Below are 12,856 nucleotides of genomic sequence, written 5' to 3'. Positions count from 1 at the left end.
CATACATGATGCATAAATTCCATTCAAATACAAGATTCTGTCTGGTCATCACCAACTTTTTCCTTCTAATCCTAACAGCACCTTCGAGGTGAGAAGAAGTTCATTTCTTCTGATAGGAGGGCAATAAATTCTTTTTCTCTGAAAGGTTCAGGTGTCCTGGAGCTGCTATCTGGTGCCAGGGCCTCATTCCTTTCTTAAAAAAATCCCACTAACATAGTTCTTATTTTAACTGCAAAAGTTCCCTTTTAACTACAAGACTACATTTATCATATTATTAAAATGTTAATACACCACTACTAATCAACACATCAAAATACATATGGTAAATTGTTGCAGTGTGTTGCAATTTCCTGTTTTAGACTTCCCAGTCCCTTCCCAGGTGTGGCAATACCTCTCTCCCTTCCCCCTCGCCCCCTTGCTGAGTGAGTTCTGTCAATCAGTTTTAGCATTCCAGCAAGGCCTTGTGTGGTTGGTCAAGTTCAAAGGATGCTCTTCAGGCCTGGGGTCATTGGCCTGTCTACGTGTCCCTTGTCCCCTGAGACCCTGCCGCTCCCACCTGGTTGGTGCTCACCTGTCCCTTCCCTCCCCCTGTCCTTGAGCTTAAATTGAGCCAGAACCATGTGCTCGCCATTCTGTTGGAGCTGTTACCAAGATTCAGACATCTGGGACCATGGAATAAACTCTGGATATTAACCCTCCGGCAGAATCCGTCTCCTTTTCCTCTTCACCCTCACCTGAAGCCCTTCCACCTGAGGTAAACTGAGTTTCTACAAGCCTGGGTTTGTTTCAGTGCCCAGCTGCAACATCCAGCCAGCCAAAGGTGTCTCTGGGTGAAACACCACAGCTGCCGCCTTTGGCCCAGCAGCAAGGGTCAGACGAGCCCAGGCACAATCTACCTGGTAATATTGGGATCTTACAACAATATTTTGGCACCCAAAACGGGTCTGTAAATATCTGTGTAGAGCCATATAAAAGGCACTTTTCACGGGAAGATCTGTGCCAGCTGCAGACCCGAGCCTGTGCCCCTTGGCCTCTGCCCCACCCTGGTGATGGGTGGCACCTGCAGGGTGCAGGATCTCCAGCACAGAGGGGCAGAGCAGGGCAGGGCAGAGCAGGGCAGAGCCCTGGCCGAGCTCAGGGGGCTCTGGTGGCAGCAGCAGGAGCGGGGCTGAGCCCCGGGGCCGTGCCCGCTCCACGCTCGGCTGGCTCCGCGCTGCCTGATGGGCTCCGGCTGCCTTCAAGAGCCATTAACACCAAGGCACGGACACAACAGCAACAAAAGGCTCTGAAGGTGTCCCTTTCTTGCCTCCTCACTGGGCTGGGGGTGACGAAACCTGTGGAAGACAGGTGCAGGACAAGAGTGAGGCTCTCGCAGCTGAAAAATAAGAACAGAATTAAAAATCAGCAGAAGAAGAATGGCAAATCCCCTGCAACATGTCTGGGATGCTTTGGCCACTCAGGGAAGAGAAAATCAGGTTCAGAGGCCAGCAAAAGGGGTTCTAAAGTGTGAGAAAATCCATGGTGGGAGCAGCTGCTTTCCTGGATTTACATCCCAGTCTCTTGCCACCTCACTTTGTGCTCTCTGTCCTGTGACACACTGCATTCACTCACTTCCCCAGCTCTAAGGAGACCTTCCCGTTCCTGTCCCCTGTCATATCCTACCCTGCAGGACCTGAGGCAGGATTTCCTGGAGCCCTGGTGCTGGTTGGATGCCATGCACACACTGGGTGGCCTGGTGGTGGCAGGCCACTCAGTTTGTCAGTATTTCCTTGGAAATTTGGGTCTTTTACTGGACAAAGCCCGGGATGCCTCACAAAAATTCTTACCACTTATCAGATTTTGACTATTTTGTCCAATTCAGTTGAAATGGGGCCAAGCATTAGGGAGGGAGGAGGCTGGGACAGGCAGCTGCACCTACAGCACTGCACTGGAACTGTGAGAGGGACCAGGACAGGCAGGAGCTGGGAGCAGAGCAGGGTTGGGCTGGTGCTGCTGGGTTGCTCACCAGCACCTGGCAAGGCCAAGGCTTGCTGGAGCCATACAATGAGGAATTGGAGACAAATCCATGTCAGTTGACACAGCCTGGCTCCCTTCAGCTGCTCTGACAGGTTTTTGGAGAGGATGGAGCTTGGCCAGTGACAGAGCAGCTCTGTGGCCAGTTGCCTTGGAAGCACTGGTCTGATCCATGCAGCACATTGATTCAGAAAAGAGGGGAAGATAAAAATAACCTGCTGCACATTGGGCAAGCCAGGCCCTGGCTTGGGAGCATCTCCCAGGCAGGAGTCGGCTCTGGCAAGTTGTGCTTGGGTTGTCATTTCTCCTGCTCACCACCCACCTGCTTCTTAACCTGACATGGGAATTCAGGGAGAAGTGGCAGAGCTGGAGGGAACTGGACAGATGTGAGAGGCACAGGAAGGGAGAGAGCAGGTCCTGCTCTCTGGTCCTGCCCAGAGCCCGGGGTGGACAGCAGGGAAGGAGCCCTGTGGCATGGAAATGGTGAGGGTCTGAGCCCACCTGGGCTGCTCCCAGGGCTCAGTGGGGTCGATGGAGGCACCAGGGAGCTGCAGGGTGCTGGGAAGGGTGCAGGGAGCAAAGGGGAGCACTGTGATCCTTCACTGTGACCCACCACAGGTGTTGGAGGCAGAGCTTGTAACTTCAGCATAGCAAATGTATGCAAGACAACAGACCAGAGAGAAACAGGAGGCTGAGCAGCTCTTTCAAGCAGCCAGGGAAGAAAAAATAATCAAAAAAAGCACTTTGGCTGGAAGGTGCTTTACAAAGTATTTATGAGGTGGGCTCGTTAAAAATGGATAAGCTGTGCAGTGAGGCTGCAGAACTCCTGCAAGCACCAGGAATGGGAACTTCTGCTGCCCAAGGAAGGCCAGGAGGAGCGAGCCTGGGCTCGGGGGAGCAGTGTGGACATGATTGCTGTGCAGCCACACTGGGCGGCAGGATCTGACCTGCACGGGTCCTGTTGCTCTGCCTTATTTGTGTTCAGGATCTGGTTGGAAGGGATCTCCACCCCTCATCTTCATCCTCTACCTCCTTTCTGCAGGAGCTGGAGTAGCTCCTGACACCAGGCTTGTGCCCCACACGTTTTAGGGGCTACTGCATCCAGGCTGAATCCACTATCAGCTCTGCAAACCTGGCTGCTCTGCACAGGGAAAAGGAGAAGGCTCGGATGCAAAGTGGAGGAGCACCGGGCACCCTCCATCTTCTGCACAAAATGCTCCCGGCCAGAGCTGACCGCAGGTTGGACGAGCCAGGAATAGCAAAGAAAGGGTGCAACCTGCTGGGATGCAGCTCTGGATGTGGCAGACGAGGAGGAGAGAGGAGAGTTTGCAGGGCGTGGATGAGGGATCGCAGACAGGTGGGAGCGGTGCGAGGTTGGGTCAGCGCAGCGAGGGTGAGCCCGGCTGTGCTGGGCGGAGCCCTGCCCGCTCCTGCACCTGCTCCTGCTCCTGCTCCTGCTCCTGCTCCTGCTCCTGCTCCTGCTCCTCCTCCTGCTCCTGCTCCTGCACCTGCAAGGCCGGCGCAGCCGGATCCATCCTCAGTGTGTCCATCCTGCCCGGACAGATCCCACCCTGCACCGTGTCCATCCTCCCCGGACCGATCCCACCTCCCCAGCCGGACCGATCCCACCCTCACTGTATCCATCCTGCTCCGACCGATCCCACCCCCACCGTGTCCATCCTGCCCAGGACAATTCCACTCCGCCATGTCCATCCTCCTTGGAGTGATTCCAATCCCACTGTGTCCATCCTCCCTGGATTGGTCCCACTCCCCTAGCCAGACCGATCCCACCCTGCACTGTGTCCATCCTCCTTGGACTGATCCCATCCCCACCATGTCCATCCTGCCCAGAACAATCCCATCTCCCCAGCCGGGCCGATCCCACCTCCTGTGTCCATCCTGCCCGGGACAATCCCAGCCCCCCGTATCCATCCTGCCCAGACCCATTCCACCTTCCCAGCCGGGACAATCCCACCCCGCCGTGTCCATCCTCCTTGGACTGATCCCACTTCCCCCATGTCCATCCTTCCCAGATCGATCCCACCTCCACCATGTCCATTGTGCCCAGGACAATCCCACCCCGCCATGCCCATCCTCCTTGGAGTGATTCCAATCCCACTGTGTCCATCCTCTCTGGATTGGTCCCACTCCCCTAGCCGGACCGATCCCACCTCCCGTGTCCATCCTGCCCGGGACAATCCCAGCCCCCCGTGTCCATCCTCCCCGGACCGATTCCACCTTCCCAGCCTGGACAATCACACCCCCACCGTGTCCATCCTCCTTGGACTGATCCCACCCTGCACCGTGTCCATCCTCCACGGGACGATCCCACCCCACCGTGTCCATTCTGCCCGGGACAATCCCACCCCTCCGCGTCCATCCTCCTTGGATGGATCCCACTCCCACTGTGTCCATCCTCCCCGCATCGATCCCACCCCACCGTGTCCATCCTCCCCGGACCGGTCCCACCTCCTACTGTGTCCACCCTGGCCGGACTGATCCCATTCCCCCGTGTCCATCCTGCTCGGACCAATCCCACCCCCACTGTGTCCATCTTGCCCCGGACAATCCCACCCCCCCCGTGTCCATCCTCCTTGGACTGATCCCACCCTCCTGTGTCCATCCTGCCCAGTCCGGTCCCATCCCGCCGTGTCCATCCTCCTTGGACCGATCCCACCGCACCCCCCCGTGTCCGCCCTCCCGGTTCGGTCCCCCCGGGCCGCTGTCCCCGCTCCGGGAGCCGTGGGCGCCGCGGCAGCCGCTGCCATCGTTGCGGGCAGCGCTCCGCGATGTGATGGGGAACAGCTGCTCGGTGCAACGCGACCTCCCCCGGGCCGGGTCCCCCCGCTCGCAGCACCCGGCGGGGCGTGAGAAAAAGAGCAGCGCTGTCAGGGCCCATCAGCGCTGACGGGCACGGGGGGAGCGGCGGCGGAGCGGAGATGGAGCGGGGATGGAGCGGGGCTCCGGGATCCTCGGCACGCGTGGTGCTGGGACAGGGTCCCTGGGGCAGGGGATGTGCCCCGGGTCGGTGCTTCCCGCAGCGGTGGTTGGAGAAGAGGTAAAACAGGAGAGGCTTTGAGGAGGAGGAGGAGGAGGTGGTGGTGAGGCAAAGCCAGCAGGGTCTGTGTCCCTGGGAGGGTGCTTGGGCAGCAGCCTGGCCTGGGTGAATGCTTCTCTCCTGGTGCCAACCACAGCACCTCAAAGTTATCACAAGCTTCTTAGCTGGTGCAAACCACACACCTCTGTGTCTGCTGTGCACAGCTGGGCTCTCCCGGTGTCCCACACTCAGACCATCCCTCTCTGCTTTTCCCATTCAAGCCCCCTGCTCTGTACGGGCCCGGGCTCCAGATGTTTCCAGCTGTGAGGAGCCAAACGTGCATCCGCTAAAGGCACGGCTCAGCCTCCCTGCAACCCCAGCCGGGAAAAAAGCTCAAATCCCGTCTGGGTGGGGGAGAGGGGCCTCCCTGCTGCCCTCAGCTCGGTGTCAGTGCTGTGGCAGCGCGGGGGAGGGCAGGCAGCGCTGGGGACAGCAACAGATGGGAACGGCTCTGTGCAGCTGCGAGCCAGGGCTGGGGCTGCTGGGCTGGAAATGGAGCTGGGCTGGGCTGGGCTGGGCTGGAAATGGAGCTGGACTGGGCTGGGCTGGGCTGGGCTGGGCTGCCCAGAGCCCCCCTGCAGCACCCCCATCCCCTGGAAAGGCCACAGGGAAATACCTGCAGGAGGCAGCACGGGGAAGGGCAGCCATGGAGCTGGGGTGAGATGTGACCGTGTTCACAGGGGTTTTCGGATGAGGGAAGAGACGAGGATCTGACTCCATGTTTCAGAAGGCTTGATTTATTATTTTATTATATATTTTTTTCATTAAAACTATACTAAAAGAATAGAAGAAAAGGTTTCATCAGAAGGCTGGCTAAGAATAGAATAGCAAAGAATGATAAACATTTATGGCTTGGCTCTCTGTCCTAGCCAGCTGGGCTGTGATTGGCCATTAATTAGAAACATCCAACATGGACCAATCACAGATGCACCTGTTGCATTCCACAGCAGCAGATAATCAATGTTTACATTTTGTTCCTGAGGCTTTCAGCTTCTTGGGAGGAAAAATCCTAAGGAAAGGATTTTCCATAAAAGATGTCTGTGTCAGTGAGGGGCTGTGGGGCTGCCCTGTGACTGCCACAGGAACGTGGCCACTCCTGCTCCCTGCTCCTCCTCTGTGCTGGGGCACTGCCAGCTGAAATGATTCCCAGACAATGGAACTGATGCTGAGGAGAGAGAGATGCTGCTCTGGGAGATGCTGAGACAGGGGGAAGAAGGTCCTTCTGTCCCATATCAGATATTGTCTGTAAAAGATTTACAAAATTATGGAATAGTTTGGGTTGGAAGGGACCTTAAGGGTCTGCTGGTTTCAGCTTTCCCGAGGGTCTTCTCTCAGCTTCACATGGGAATGGTTCCCTGGCCAAAATCCCCAGGTCACACCCATGTCAGACACCCCCCCACAACACTCCAAATCTTCTCTGAGGATCCTGGAGTCCTCACCATGCCTTTACTCAGGCAAACATTCGTCCATCACTGGCACAGGATAAAATACAGACTCCAAACAACATCCTGTGATGGATGGCACCTCCATAAGAACAAAACCAACAGCAGGCTGGGGCTGCTGCTCACCTTCCTCAGCAAAATCCAGGGGAGCAGCAAGGTCCTGCTCCATGAGCAGGGCAGGGGAGCTCAGCACCCTGGGGCTCCAGCTGAGAGCAGAAACCTGCCCCCAGTGATTACCTGGTGAATCACTGCTGCTGTGGCTGTGGAGTGGGGCCTGGAGTCTGGCTGTGCCTGGCCACGACCAGACAAAAACCATTTGTAGGGACCCTGCAGCCAAGGCAGGAGCTTTCTGTGCAATCTCACTCAGGAGCACAATTTCCATGGAAATGGGGAAAGCTGAGGCTTCTCCACACCTTTGTCTACCTGCTCCACCTTTATCAGGAATATTTTCACCATCCTAAAGGGTGGAACCTCATTGACTTGGCCCATGACAGCCCAATGTGTAGAGGTGGATTTGATGCTCTGGAGACCTGAGCTGCACAGAGACCCTGACCCTTTTCCCTCAGGCCTCTGAAGTCCCTTCAGGCGAGCAAGAACCCTCAGTCATTAGAAAGGCTGCACTGAAACCAATTGCCCCAAAAGAGAAAAGCTTCACATCCCATCCCCAGGCCCCCAGGCCTTTAGGATTTCTACAGGCAGCATGAAATTAGTAAATTGCTATTTGTGTGATTCCCTAGACCCTTGCCCATAGGACATTTTTGCTCTGTCATATAATGTAAACTGCAGGCTTTGGATGTTCAGGGAATCAGAAGTAACTGGAAGAAGGAAATGTGACGAGGTTCCTTGGAGAGCTGCAGGCTCCCCAGAGCCTCCCTGGGAATGCAGCATCACACGCAGAGCTGAGAGAAGCACTGACCCCTCCTCAGCTGAGCACATCCATTCCTCCCATGTGCTCATTGCTGGGGAAAAAAGTCACCATTACAGCCAAAATTAAAAATATTATAATGAATGGATTAATTTAATGGCAAAAGATTTCTCTGCTGCTTCTGATCCTTGGTGGTTTTTGCTCCTTGTTTGTCTCCTTTATTTCAAGGTCACTCAGGTGCAATCTGGGTATTTCTGTTACTGGTCAGTGCTGAATTTGAAACTCCATCCTTGGACACAAATAATCATTCAGAGCAGAGGAACTGGGACAGACATTCCCAGCCCTCACTGGAAACTCTTCCTGACAGCAATACCAGGCTTGGGGCTGCTCCTTGCCCTGCCCACAGACAGGGGAAATGCTGGGTACCCCCAGAACTCTGCACCTCCTCCCACCTCCACACACAGAACTGCAGAGCATCTCCAGCATCTCCAGCATCTCCAGCATCTCCAGCATCTCCACCTGGAGAGGGACCCACAAAGATCACCCAGTGCAGCTCCCTGCTCCCTGCAGGACCACCTGGAGCTAAACCACGGCACTGTGAGCATCATCCAGGTGTCTGAAATTGGGTAAAATGAATTTAGCTCTGGCTCTGAAGCTTTCCTGTCCCCCCAAGTGCTCACCAGGAACCTTTGTTCCAGGTGGGTCATGTCTCACCCACCACTGCATCCATCACCTGTATAAAGGAGAAGATGAAAAGATGGAGGATGAACATAAAAATCATGGAATTGTATGAGCTTCTCTTGACCATGAGATGCTGCTGGGGAAACCTTGTTTGAAAGGCTGAAAGCCCTCTGCAGATACCTCTCTCTGGTTTGGTTTCAGAATAATTCAAAACAAAATCTGGAATTCCCTCAGCAGCTTCTGTGGCACCAGAACAGGGCCAGAGGGACGAGCTGACCCTTAGCCATGAGTGATTAACCATTAATTAGCCATGAACAATTAGCCATGGTGTGGTGCTGCCCTCCTGGTGTCTGCTCAGCTGCTGCAGCCACGTGAATCATCTCCTTTTCTCTCCCATGGGTGGTGTCAGAGAAAAGGGAGCAGTGGAGTGGACACACACCCTGTAAAGGAGATCTCAGAATCACAGAATCACTCAGGCTGGTGAAGCCCTCTGAGGTCATTGAGCACCATCACTAACTCAGCACTGTCCCCAAGTGCCACCCCTGGGTGGCTTTTTAACCCCATTCCAGGATGTCCTGGAATGCTGGTCCAGTGTTTTGTGAGCAGAGCAGGGTGAGGGAGGTGGGAATGGGCTCCAGGATGCTGCAGGAGAGGCTTTGTCCAGAATGCACAGGCAGAGAGTGGAGGACAGCAGGAGGGGATATGAAAGCAGGGGAGGGAGGTGATGTCCTCTCATAACTGCTCTCCCAGGTCCAGCCTTGCCCTTGTGCATGTTAAACCTTCTGCCCTGGTTTCTGACCCCTGAGGGCCAGCAGGAAGGGGTTCCAGGTTATTGTCCTGGGCACAGAGAGCTCTCCAGCCAAACCAGAGGGGTGCTGTGCTGCTGTGCTTTGCCGGGAATCACGAGAACACTCTGATAAGAGATTTGTCTCTTGACCTTCAAGCAGCAAACTCCATCCCCAGTGCCCCACCACTGCTGCCACCCTGCATCCCATTTGGCCTGGAGGTGCCTGGAAGAGGCTGAGGAGCTCTGTGGTTCATGGATCCCGGCTCTGCAAGGCACAGGAGGTGTCTCAGCACCGTCAGCATGGCCGGTTGTTGTTGTCATTGCTGATTTCTGTACTCTCCTGCCCCTTCCTCCCTGGCTGGTGTGGTGGCCCTGTCATTACCAGCTTTCTCCAGCTGCCTGTCAGGGTCCTACTGGCCTCAGCCTTGCCTCAGGCTCCTGGATAACAAACAAGGCACACAAGAGTCCTTGGGCTTCCACGGACTTAATTAGCTGGTGTCATTTTGGGGATGTGTGTCCTGCTGGAGACACAGACAGCTCAGGAGCATCTTTAAATGCATCCAATTAGAGAGGCCACAGGGACAGCTCCGGAGTGCAGGGGCTGCTCTGAGACCTCACTGTGGCCTCACTGAGGCTGGGGCTGAGCTGCTCTCCCCCTGGCAAACACCAGGCTCTCCTCAGGTGGGACCTGTCCCTGCTCTGGCCCTGGTGGCACTCACAGCATCCTGCCTGGTTTTTCTCCAAGAAAGCTGCCAGTGAATCCTGTCGCACTCAAAGCTTGGGTAGATGCTGGGATAAAATCTGTGAGTGTTTGCTGCAGTTTTCAGCAGCCCTGGATCTCCAAGGAGCTGCTGCCTGGAGTCTTTGGGCACAGCACAATTCCCCTGTCCCTTCCCCACTGCCAGGTTCTGCTGTGTGTGACAGGCTGATGTGCCAATTCTCACCGTGACCACAATCGAGGAGTTGGACTTGGTGATCCTTGTGCTGAGCTGGTCCCTCCCAGCTCAGGATATTCTGCGGTTCTTTGATAGTCTCTTTCTGAGGTCCAGCCCAAGGAGATCCTTTTCCCTTAGGATGGTTTCCTAGGAGTCCAAGGAGGCACATTCATGTCCATGCCTTTCATGGGCACATGAACTCCTCTGCAGGCTGGGACTGAGGGCTGCCAGCACAGGCACCCCCTCCCCACTGCAATGAGCTCCTGCCCGTGGGATCCACAAGGAGAAGCCACCCTGAGGTGCCACCGAGGGGCAGTGGCTTGGGGACCTCACACAGAACCTCCACTGGCACGGCAGTGACCTGAGGTACCCTGAAACCAAATGAGAGGCCAATGGAGTGAGGATGTGAATCACAGAACCACACAAAGGTTTGGGTTGGAAAGATCTTAAATGCCCATCCAGTTCCACCTCTCCCTGCAATGGGCAGGGACAATTTCTACTAGACTTGGCTCCTTCCAGCCCCCTCCAACCTGGCCTTGGACACTTCCAGGAAGGGGCAACCACAGCTCCTGTGGGCACCCTGTGCCAGGCCCTCACCACCCTCACTGTAAAAACCTCATTTATATCCTACCTAAATCTCCCCTCTTTCAGTTTAAAACCACCACCCTTCATCCTACGACAACAGGCCCTGCTGAAAGGCTCATCTCTGTGCCATGAGTGTTAGAGGATGTTTTCTGGGATGTGTTTGTTCTCTAACATCTGCGCACAGCTGTTTGCAAAGCCCTGGTGGGGAGCTCTGCATTCCAGTCAACCATGAACATCTCCAGCCAAACACGAACACGCTCAGGCTGCCGGAGCCTTCCTGTGCAAGGTGAGCTCATCCCTTCTCCCTGCCCACATCCTGGCTCTGACAGGTCACCTCTGGCTCCTGCCTTTCCCCCGGGAGGTCCCTTGGTGTCCCCATCCTCCCCTCCAGGTGACAGCACCCACAGCATCCCCTCACCTCCACCTCGGCTCCCTCAGCAGGAGCAGCCTGGTCAATCCCTTCCCCGGGGTTCAGAAATGATTAAATCAATTAAATCCTGGTGGGAGTGGGGTTCCCATCCACCCCCAGTCCCAGATGTGGTGCTGAGGGGCCGCTCAGCGTCAGTGGCAGCCCGGCTCTGGCTCCCAAAGAGTTAACGCCGAGCAGCACCATTAATATTCTCACTGATAACCCCAAATACCAGCCCTGCACGGCTGTCGCTTTCATTAGCGCCGGGAAAATGAGCCCTTCAAAATAGGACAGGCGGCTGGGGGGGCGTGGGGAGGAGGGCTCTGGGGCCAAACATGCGATTTTCCGTGCGATTGACGGAAATTAAACCGCCCTCCCCTGACGTCAGGGGCCGTGGGGCCGTGGCGGAGGATTCCCCAGCCCCCCTCGGCCCCGAGCCCCCCGGCCGTGCCCGGGTGGGCGCCCCGAGCCGGCAGCGGGAGGTGTGCGGGGGCTGTCACATCGCATCAGCCGCGGCCGCCGCTCCGATCAGGTCCTGCCTTGGCCGCAGAGCCGGGTGAGGAGACACAGAGGCACTGGAGCGGCTGGCACTGCCAGGGGAGCCGGGCACGGGCACTGCCAGGGGGGCCGGGCACAGCCGGGCACGGGCACCGCCCAGGGATGGGCAGAGCGGGCAGATGGGGTTTGGGGGTTTTCCTTTTCAGATGTGGAAGGGAAGCGAGAGCCCTGCTCGGTGTGTGGGAAAGTTTGTCTTCTGTTGGGGAAGATGAAACAGGAAAGCCTTATAAATATGATTGCCTGGCATAAGATTTTGAGAATATAGAAACTATAAGCGAGATTGAAATGAAAGCAAGGTTTGAGATCCCTCAGTTACTGAACAACTGGAAAACAATGGTGTGGCCAGCTGAAGGTGATCCCCTTTTGATGGAACAACACCCTCTGCTTGCAGACAGGCCCAAGGGTCAGAGCAGACCCTACAGCTTGGCAGAAGGGGCCAAAAGAGGAGTTTTTAGGGTTTAAAATGTAACACAGTATGGTGATGTAATGATTCTTACAGGCTGTATGGAAATGCTGTAGGATTTGTATCTTGTACTAGATTGGTTAGTGAGAATTAGAATATTCAACAGAGAAGATTTATTGTATTGTAATGGGAACCTTGCTTCTTACCTCTTGCCTCTCACCCTCTCAACCCTCTCTCCCCCTCTCCTCTCTCAGCCTGCTCTGAGCTGTGGCTGCAGCTCCCAGCAGGGCCCTGCCCCAGGCCCTTTGCAATGAACCCCAAGTTCCTGACCTGGCTGCAGAGATCTCTGTCTCCATCCATCCCCATCCTACCCCCCAACACTCCTACAGTCTTCCATGTAACCTGTCCAGGAGGTGCAGAGCCCGTGGCACCACAGACCTCCTAAATTTTGCTTTACCGAGTGTAATCTGAGCCCCGGGGGCACTGGGACGGGAGGGTTCAGCCAGGGGCCGGATCCATCCTGGTCTCCAGCACAGCCTCACAGAGAATCCCAAGGAAGTTGCCAGTTGGATTGTTCTTTACAGCTGCTGCATCTCCCAGTGTTTCAGCTGTTCAGCTTCTTTGGGATGCTGCTGTGGCCAGGGAGGGGGGATCTGAGGAGATGGGGAAACTGAGGCAGGAGCCAGCTGCTTGGGTACAGGTGCTGTACAAAGATGTAATGGACGGGGCTCAGGGCTGGGGCTGTGATGCTGTTCTGTGATGCACCAGAGGAGCCCCAGAAGGAGCAGCTACAGGGGTGGAAGCACAGCCTGTGGCTGCTGTGGCACTCTGGCAGGACCACAATGATTTGTGACACCATGTCCCCATCCAGGTCTCATTGTCATTGTGAGAAACAAATCCTGCAAGATGCTGAGTGTGTGCCAAGGCCCCTCAAGGAATCGTGGAACAGGTTGGAAGGGATCTCAAAGCTCATCTCATTCCACCCCTGCCTTGGACAGGGACAGGGCAGGGACACTTCCCACTGGATCAGGTGTGGAAAAAGTGTCAGTTTGGACACTCCAGGCCTTGTCCAAGCTGACCC

Source organism: Zonotrichia albicollis, chromosome 16, assembly GCF_047830755.1.
Source record: "Zonotrichia albicollis isolate bZonAlb1 chromosome 16, bZonAlb1.hap1, whole genome shotgun sequence".
In the NCBI taxonomy this organism is placed as follows: domain Eukaryota; kingdom Metazoa; phylum Chordata; class Aves; order Passeriformes; family Passerellidae; genus Zonotrichia; species Zonotrichia albicollis.
The sequence above is the reverse complement of the archived record's forward strand: the minus strand, read 5'-3'. Positions refer to the sequence as shown.